This window comes from Poecilia reticulata, linkage group LG2 (genome assembly GCF_000633615.1).
Source record: "Poecilia reticulata strain Guanapo linkage group LG2, Guppy_female_1.0+MT, whole genome shotgun sequence".
Lineage (NCBI taxonomy): Eukaryota > Metazoa > Chordata > Actinopteri > Cyprinodontiformes > Poeciliidae > Poecilia > Poecilia reticulata.
The window spans coordinates 29,423,360-29,433,169 of NC_024332.1; positions in this window are offsets into that span (position 1 = coordinate 29,423,360).

The following is a 9,810-nucleotide window of genomic DNA, read 5'->3' on the forward strand; positions in this document are numbered from 1 at the left end:
CTTCAAGACGTCATTCCTGAGTCTGTGGAGTTTCTGCATTCGTTCTGTTTAGCTGTTTGGATAGCTAGTGTCGTTCGGCTGGCGAGACCTTTACACTCTAGATGTGAAGTGCTGGCGAGGACATGCCACAAAAATCGTCTCGTTGTAATTGGATCTAAGGGTTACATTACAAATATGACTCATAATTTTATTTTGAAAGAAAAAAGTTTTTAAAAAGTTATTGTTCCTTAAAATAAATGCTAACAAATAACTGTGTCAATCTATCACAAAACATTTCCACAAAATATGTATCTAAATATACACATATTAACATTTGTGGAAGTGCAGGCAGAACATATGAAAACATTCAAGGCGTATAATTACTTTTGCAAGTCTCCGCAGAACTGCTTCTCATCTCCACAGCTACTCCATTAACGAATGAGTCAGATCTGCCTGCTGCGTCTCTTCTGCACCTGTGGTGTTAAGTTGATTTTTGAAAAATAGCAAAATATACGACCGCGATTACGTTGTTGTGGCCTTTTAGCATATCAGCTTTGGAACAAACTCTCCCGCACGTAAAAGACGGGGCCTCTCTGAATCGATGGCATGTGGCGCTTCAGGCCCGCTCCAGACTGCACCGTGTTTTGTACTTCTCGCACCTCGTCTTCATCTTTGTCTGAGCTGCCAAGTGTGAATATTGACTTTTGGATGCGTTGGATTGTGGGGCTTACGCTGAAGAATAGCAGCATTTGTTTTTTACTTGACAGTTTGTCTTGAAGCCGAGGCTTTGTTTATGCTCATTTACCATTAAGATGTCAGCTGTGTCATTATTCCTAGGTTTGAAGAGAACGAGTTTGCCCGTGCCGGTGGTGTCTGCTGGTTTAAACTTGAGAGACACAGTGTGGGTTTGGACACAGGCAAAAGCAACAATTTTCACTTAATCATAGGATGTTATCAGAAGGTTTCTGTCATCCCACTGTAATTTTCTTCTGTGAATACAGTATGCCACGGAGGGAACGTGTCCCACATCTGGTGTTTTATTTCAGTCTGCTGTTGTTTTATCATAATCTTAAGGATGTGGGAATTCAAAGGAGTTTATAGACATCACTTTGGATTTGAAGCCTAATCCTTTACAAGCACCAACCTAAAGGAAGTCCACCACAGACATTAAAGAGTAAAAAGAGTAAAAAGAGTGTGTCATCTTTAGAAACATGCGTGTTTGTTATTTTGCAGAAAGTTGTCAGAAGTGAATTATTCTGTCTGTATTTGCGTAGTCTGAACATGGACCAAGCCAATCTTTAGAGTTTTTTTTCTGAGGCTGTTCCTCACTTTCAAGCAAATTTACTTTATCTAAGAAAACTGCCTGCTGGCTAGAGCGCCACATTAAACGGACAAACACGAGAGTGGTATCAACCACTCCTCATCTGCCTTTCAACAGCAGAGCAAAGGCAAGCATATTTCCTCAACCTTGGATGATGTGCAGTTTTCAAAACGTCACAAATCAACAGAACGCGCCATCGTTTCGAGATCTCTTGAATCATTCAAGAAAAAATAATTCAATGTTTATATTCTAATCTGAGAATCTGATTTTCACTCTATGCATCGAACCTGTTTTAAAAGAGCATTGTTTTTGAGTGGTGAATCAGAACCACAGTCCAAATGGGACATGATGAGAGAGATAACCCTCTCCTTTAACTGAAGGCCTCACTTCTTTAAAAAAAAACATTTTTTGCTCTAAAAGTGTAAAAAACTATAGAAAAAAATTCAACTTAAGATGGTTGCAAAGATAAAGAAAGTTTTGATGGCCAGCAAATGCTGGCTGTTCCTATTCCAAATGTAAAACAGTGTAAGGAGACACTTTATTCCAGTCTTAATTGTCGACATACTCACGTTTTTGCAAAACCTCCATAATCTCAACACAAAACACTGTGCACAATACCAATACATATGTGCCACATTGCTATGACAAAAGGCAGTTTGATTGCAATATATGACAGACTAATCTATGTTAAAGATTACTGATCCATGTTTTACACCATCAAATATGTTCAGTTGGATAGACCTTCACTGCCCTTGATCCATCCACCTGAAGGAGATGCTTCACTGATGCTAAGGCTGGTGAAGAGGGATGCAATGCCACCTTGATGAGGACAAAAGAGAAAAGTGCAGAAAAACAGTCCTGAAACAGGACTTCGATGCAATTGAACATTTTCTTAATTTAGGATCCATTCAGTGTAGCAGAAATATTGCCTGGGCATTTATTGATATTCCGAATAGTAAGCATGACTTTAGGTCTTTTAGGGCTGTAACAATTCAATTAATGATTTGAGTACCTCAATTATTCAAATTTCTTGTGGCAATTTATCTGCCTTGAAGCTTCGTTAAATGATGTTTTACTGCTTAGCACCTTGTGTGTGTAATTATTTGTGTTGTTCAACACTTTCCATTCCGCCAGTGAGTCGGTGACTACCGCTATATATTACTGGCATAACGTCCTGCATAAGGCCAGAGCCCTCTTCCTGGAAAAGTACAATTCCAACACGCCTGGCTGATCTTGTCTCCTGTGTTTTGACTTGATGTCCCCTATCACTGGCTGCATATCCCAAGCAATGAGATTTTCTGAAGCAACTATATGCTCCCTGTCCTCTGGATTAGACATGACAGGTACTCAGATTGTGATCGCAAGAGGCTGCTTTTATTTTACTGCAGCCTCCGTAGGTTTTGGGCAAGCTGTTGTACAGTTAAAATATGGAACAGAGACTTAAAGAATAGATCAAAATATTATTTTTCATCTGTTTGCTTGTAAACGTAAGCTTGAAATTAACCTCTTTGGCTAAATCCTCTTGTAGTTGTGGCTCAGCAGTTGAAGAATACATCACACCGCATTTTTGGATGCTTATGATCAAGTCGATCTACGACTGAAGCTCCATAATTTTTGCAGGAATCGTGATGCAGTTCAGCTTCAATTCCCCAACCCACCGTTTTTGTCACCATTTCCCTCTGTCTAAAAAACAAGCGCATGGGCCAGAGTTGGTGTGAGGGATCAAGCTTGTTTATTATAGATCACAACCTTTGTGTGGGAAGGGAAGTATGCCAGTTTCAGAACTTGTTTTGTACCAGCTTCATAAATAAGAACCCTGGGCTTTGTGACCAGTGCACATGTTGCACTTCATTGTTTTTTTAAGGAATCTGCACAGCATTTTGCTATCTATCTATCTATCTATCTATCTATCTATCTATCTATCTGTCTGTCTGTCTGTCTGTCTGTCTTTCTGTCTGTCTGTCTGTCTGTCTGTCTGTCTGTCTGTCTGTCTGTCTNTCTATCTATCTATCTATCTATCTATCTATCTATCTATCTATCTATCTATCTATCTATCTATCATCTATCTTGTAGTTCTTATGGTTTCTGATGATATACCAAGTAAGTTTTGGGTTTGTTTGCTGTTGCTGCTGTTTTCTTGTCAAATATGGTTTGTCATGGGAGTAGGTCTGTGTTTGGTTGTGTGTGGGGTAATAGAAGGAAGCTAGGACTTGCCTATAGGGCTGTTTGTGCAAGAACTGGTGCTAAAACATCTGTAACATTTGAAGAGCTGCATTTGGCCTCTCGGCTTGTGGGGAAGCCCACGTGTTTGTCAAAACTAAAAAAAATGGAAGAAAGTGATTTCATTTAGACCTGATGTCGTTTAAACTGATTGATTTTATTTAGTTTTCGTTTTGCTTTGACTCTCGTTGTCATGGGCTAGAAATAAAATAAATAATAGCTATTGTCAGATATTATGGAAGGATTTTTTTTAAATGTTCATACTTTTATATCACTACTTTATTTTTGTGACTTTTTCAGAATTTATACATATTTGAAACAAGGAGCATACAAATCTCTTCTAGAATCAATTCTTTAATGATTATTTATAGTTTTCAAAATGTTCTAATTTGCATTGTGAAAAAGCAAAGTACAGGCATATTTATAACAAACAAGAGATATCATGTGAGTAAAGCTGTAAAAAACTGTCCAGTTTTCACTAAGAGTGGAGGTTCAAATGAAAGATAATTGTTCAATTTGAGCAACATTTTCAGGAACTTTTCATAAAATTTGATGGGCAGATTTTCACAACTATTTCAGCATTTTTGTTTGCAACGCTTCAAGTAATTACTAAAGATTTTAATTTTACATAAAGCTGTGTTCTGCTCTGTCTAAAAACACTTTATACTTGCCAAATGATATTACGTAAGATGTGTCTTTGAGCTATTTCAGAAAACTGGTTGATCACTTGTTCAATGCTTCACATTCCCCTTTGCTGGAGAAACTCAGGATTCACTTGGGAGCAACATAACAATTTATAACAGATTTAGAAAAAAAAGTGGAAATGTAATGAAAGGGTAAATAAATATGTTTGACATGTGACAACTTGTTCCAGCATCTTGCATGTTAAGACTTATACGGCATGAGGTCGAGATTATTCAACAGAGACCCATGTAGCATGCTCTGATAAACACGACGTAAGCAATTGAAAATGTAGGAATAATCAGAGTATTGTACATAGTCACTTGCATGGATGTACAAAAGCATTAGGAATGTGTTAACAGAAATGGGAAACTGCTTTTTTGATGTGCACAATTGACACAGGGATCTGAAGACTGAACAAGTAATTTTCAGAATTTCAGTTCTGATCTGAGAAATGCACCAAAGTGACAGAAAAAAAACCCTAATCTGCAGTCACTGCAGTATTCTCAGCCTGTAATGTTCATGTTGTAGGTTTTGCACCACTAGGGGGAAACAACAAGCTGTGGAATTATTAAATATTACAGACCAGTTCAAACATCATTTGCACTTGTACGCCATCGTTTTTAAATACAGCAATCTGACTGAGATGAAAGCTATCATATAATAAATAAATAGATTTTTTTTATTTACTGCGTGCTGTTGTGACTGATTCACAAGAACCCAGAGATCTTTCTCTGCAAAAATAGGAGGGAAGCTTTATTCATGAGCTCTTGCTGTGCTTTTACAAAACCTCAGTTTTTAATGGACTTTCAGTGAAGTCTCACAGGAAGCTCGTGTTCAACAGTAACATCACGCAGAGTGGAAATAATATGTCAGTAGTCTCAATTTTTTGCTGCCATTTGAGATGTGGGCTGCCTTTGTTCGGCTCAGGCTTTTAGTGACAAGTTCGCCCAAAACCACTGATGTCCTCCTGGTTATGTGACTTTTTTTTTTTTTTGTAATTTTATCGTTGTTTTTTAGGGGATTTTCAAATGTCTTAAATCGCTCCGATGTGGCATCATCTGCAGAGCAAAGGATGTGCGACATTCAAGGCTGATGAACAAACAAAAGACGAGTATGTGCTGAAGAGGTTTCAGCAATCAGATCGTTCGAGTGTTCATTTTCAGCTGAAGCACATCTGCGAGTAATCCACAACGTCATGAACTCCACATACAGCTGTTTCATCTTTACCTCAAACAGACCCAAGAATAAGACCCACACACACACACACACACACACACACACGCACACGTTGCATGGAAATAAGCTGAGATTCTCGCCTTAACTTCAATGGAAATGAAGGGGGACCTAATTAGCACTCCTAGAAGAGTATTTTCATGATAAAATAGAACATGAGCTCAAATCTCCACTGGGCTTGTTTTCAAAATGAGCTATTATTATTCAACTTTTAACAAGCAAATATCATGGCATGACCACGTAGGAAACACACCATGTTACTTCTGTGATAAAAGCCATAACAATAAATAAATAAAGCTCTTAGGGGTTCGACACACACAATAGAATATTTAATCTGTTGCAGGCTTCGAGACTTTGTAAATTAGTTTATGGCAATGTACCAATGTAATTACTGTTATGTAACCATACAAGAGTTTCTATGCAGTCTGAAAAATTACAGAATTTGATTTCACTATTTACCAGGTCTTGATAAGTATGGAGAGAAAAAATATTGTGGGAAATATTTTTATTTCCATACTTCATTCTATGTCTCTGTCTTGCCTTCCTATGTCCTTCAATCTATTCTTCATTTCTTTCTTACTTGATTCTTGCCTTTTTTTTCCTTCTCAGTGCTGTCCACACTCTCATGTCTTTCCTTTCTTCTATTCCTCATTTCCAGAGTCCTACCTCTCTTTCTTGTGTCATTTCTGCTTTCTCTTCTTCTGTTGTACATTTTCTTGTCTCCTTCATTGTTTCTTTTTTTGCTTCCTGCCTCTTCTGAATCCACCGTCTTTGCGTTCTTCACTCCTTTCCTTCTGTCTCATGTCCTTTCAGACGTCTCTTCTCCATCTTTCTCACATTTCCTTCTTTCCCTCTTTTCTTCCTTGTCTACTTCCTTCTCCGCTGTTCTTTTGTCCTTGGGTTTGTCCTTGTGCCCTACCTCCATTGCTTTATTTCTTGATTACATTCTTTGCTGCCTGCCCTTTTAGTCTCGGGTTTTTAAAGAAGCCCACATATAAAGCCAAGCTTAACTTGAACACTTTATATCTTGGAGAAACACGAACCGGCTAGTTGAGTCAGGAAAAGTATTTCCTTCAAAATCTACTTACTGCTGATATTCAACAAATAATGTACACTGGAATTGAAGTCCCGTATCAAAGTCTGTTTAGGATCTAATACAAACTTGGCGCGGCTCTGCTGACGGCTGCTACTCCACGTCAGCGCCAGAGAGGTTGACCTCTGTCTCGCGCAGTAATGGCACTCGGTGCCTGCAGTTCTGTCTCTATCTGCAGAGTGTGCCAGCTCACACGTTAGGAGAGCTGGAGTTCTGCAGCTGATGATGATAAATCTTTGCCAGTCGCTCACCAGTTGATTGTGGTTTACAGCTGAGCGAGGGGAGCGTCTTATTGTGTCGGCGCAGGGCCGCCATGGAGACGGGGCTGCCAAAAGGAGGCACAGCTCTGGTATATGAAAGAGCAAATTAGGAGGAGAGAGATATAGAAAGAGAATGAGGGGAAAGGGAGGGCAGGCTAATATGTTGCATCAATCAGTCTAAATGACTTGCTTATGTTATTAGCTAACAGTGTTTTGTTTCTTCAGCTCCCTGAAGTTATTAGTGTTTCATAGTTAACCTTGAAGTAATTGGAATGGCTGCGTTGATGTTCTCCTATCTCTGCAAGACTGACAGTTTATTTTTCTTCCGCGGAAGGCTTCCCTCCTCTTTCATGTCGCTACAGTATTTATGAATTAGTTTCCTGTCACTTTACAGTACAGCCTAATACTAATTGGTGGCGAGATATATGGGTTATTCACATCCCGCTAGGTGGCATACAGTCTTCCTTCCTGCCTTCCTTCCTTCCTTTATGGCATTAACACGACTGAAAATTGTTGAAACTAATAACATGGTGTTGCTCCGGTAATGCCGCTGCACAAATTGCACCTTCCTTGAAAATGGTATAATCTCAGACATAAATTTAAACACTAAGACTCCACTGCTACGGCTCCTCCAACCAGCCTCCTGACATTTTAATTTGATGCTTCATCTGCAAATTAGGCATGCACTGCACAGATATTAGCTTATTTTTTTTGTTTTGTGACGACCCAACATTGGCATGGGACTCCTACGGATTAAAATAAATAAATTAGAAAAAAAAAAAAAAACATAACCCCTGGTAATTTCTGCACTGGTCCTCTACATGGTTTCAGTAGATTTTTCACGCAAAAAGACCAAGGCATTTCCAAATTAGACTGTTTACAAGCACAATAGGAAAGTATGAAGGAAGAAAAGGATATGTAAGATGGTGAGGAAAGAGGGACATACAGGAAGACAGAAAGCATCAAGGGCATGAAAAAAACAGTAGAAAGGACAGACAGGAAATAAAATTAGGAAACAGGCCAAAGGAGTGATTCAAAAAGAAAGGACACAGAAGGGCAAACATGAAGAAGACGGAATGGAAGGCAGAAAGGAAGAAGGCAAGGAATGGATGAGGGCAGACACAAAAACAAATATTTGAATATTTGAAAGCAAAGATACACAGAAGACACATGGAAGGAAAGACAATTAAGAAACAGAAAGGTTAAGGACCTAAAGTCAGACACAAGCAATAACTCAAGGAAAATTGAAGAAGAAAAATGTTAAAGAAGAGCAGAAGGAAGGACTTAAAGAGTCAGTGTCATGTAAAATCCAACTTTTTGAGCTTCATATCATGTTGTGATGTTATTCCCATGTCAAAAAACGTACCTGCAGTTTTGTCTTGATTCTTTCATACAGGTTTGAGAAATCCTTTCATCTCCCTCGGCAATTAGTGAGCTGTTCAAAACGCCTGGTTGGACCCAGCTCCGCCTTCGAGGCACAGCTCCTCCTCAGAGCTGCAGTTTCCAAGCTTCCGACTCACAGAGCAGCTTTCCCCCCGCAGCTTCAGAAGCTGTTAAAAAGTTAATAGAGGAGCAATGTTGTGATGATTTCCTGAAGGCAGACATTGACAAAGAACAGGAGTTTTTAAAGAGACAGAGGCCCAATTTCAAGGTGTTAAATCAGGAAGTAAACTTTCATATTTGATCTATGGAGCATTTTTACAACACTGAATGTAACATAGTTACTTGATAATGCTATAAAATTGCATAATGTGCCTGGAAAAGAACATACTACTGCCCCTTTAAAGGAGGAAGGTAAAGATTTAAGTCGGAAAGTGGATGAAAAGAAAGACAGAAAAGGAAGGAAGGAAAGAAAGGAAAGAAGCATGAAAGGAAAGAAGCATGAAAGGAATGACGTAAAGAAGGAAGAATGGAAGGAAACAAAAAAGTAGGAGAGAAAGAAATAAAAATGGTAGGAGAGAAGGCAACAGGAAATAAGGAAAGTTAATTTAAAGAAGGGGAGGAAAAACAAAAAACAAAGAGAGGACAGAGAGGAGAAAAGAAAGAAAGTGACAGAAGGGAAAATAAGCAAAGTGGAGAAATGTAGAAAGAGATGTTTACACAGAAAGAAGGGCACAAAACAAAGAATAGAAAAATCTTTAAAATTTCTCTTTTCCTTAATCTTAAATCTAATTCTGTGCTTTTCAAGTTTATTGTATGCTGCATATGAACCCTGCTTTTGACCTGGTTCTTATTAAGTAGTGATAATTCAGACAGTGCTTCACTAAAAAATGAATTCATCTGTCATGTTTTTGATGACTGCCATATGAGTGGCATGCTATGCTGCATAAAAAAAAACTGTGACTTGTGCTGTGTTGTCAGAGACAGAGGATGCAAAGAGGGTGGGCACACCATATTGTTTGAATTTATTAAAAGAAAAAAAAAATCTAAGTTAAAAAAAAGACAGTCTGTCAGAAGCATCTTTGCATGTTCATGAGGCTTCGCTTTGCTCAATTTTGTTTCATTTTAGTTTCATAGAAAAAATTGTCCTTTTTAATTTTCTGATAGTGTCTTGCCTCTGTGGAGTACTTTGCTGGATAGATATCTGTCCAAGAAGTTAATTTAAATGACTTTTTGAGGAAGATGATTGATCCACTGCATACTAAACAACTCGGCCGTGACATCAAATGCTACCCCAGAAATAATCTGGAAATATTTTTGGGATTACGCTGAACTGCATTTTTACAGGAATGCTATTCTTTAAATTGCCTTCCCCTTCTCATTAAACCAGCAGGATCATAGTTACTTTCAACATCATAAATCTGGAAATAAGTCTATTATTGGTTTGGGAGCTCAAGGGATTTTAAGGGCTTCTGGCTCACATTGCAAGTATACCCCTTGAGCTTTACTACAGAACAACCATTGTGTACTTTTTTAAAATTTTGAAAAACTTTTATATATAAATTGTTTTATTATACAAATTAAAATCTGAACAGTGCACCATCCATTTCCCCCCATTTTCTCTGACACTGAACTGAATA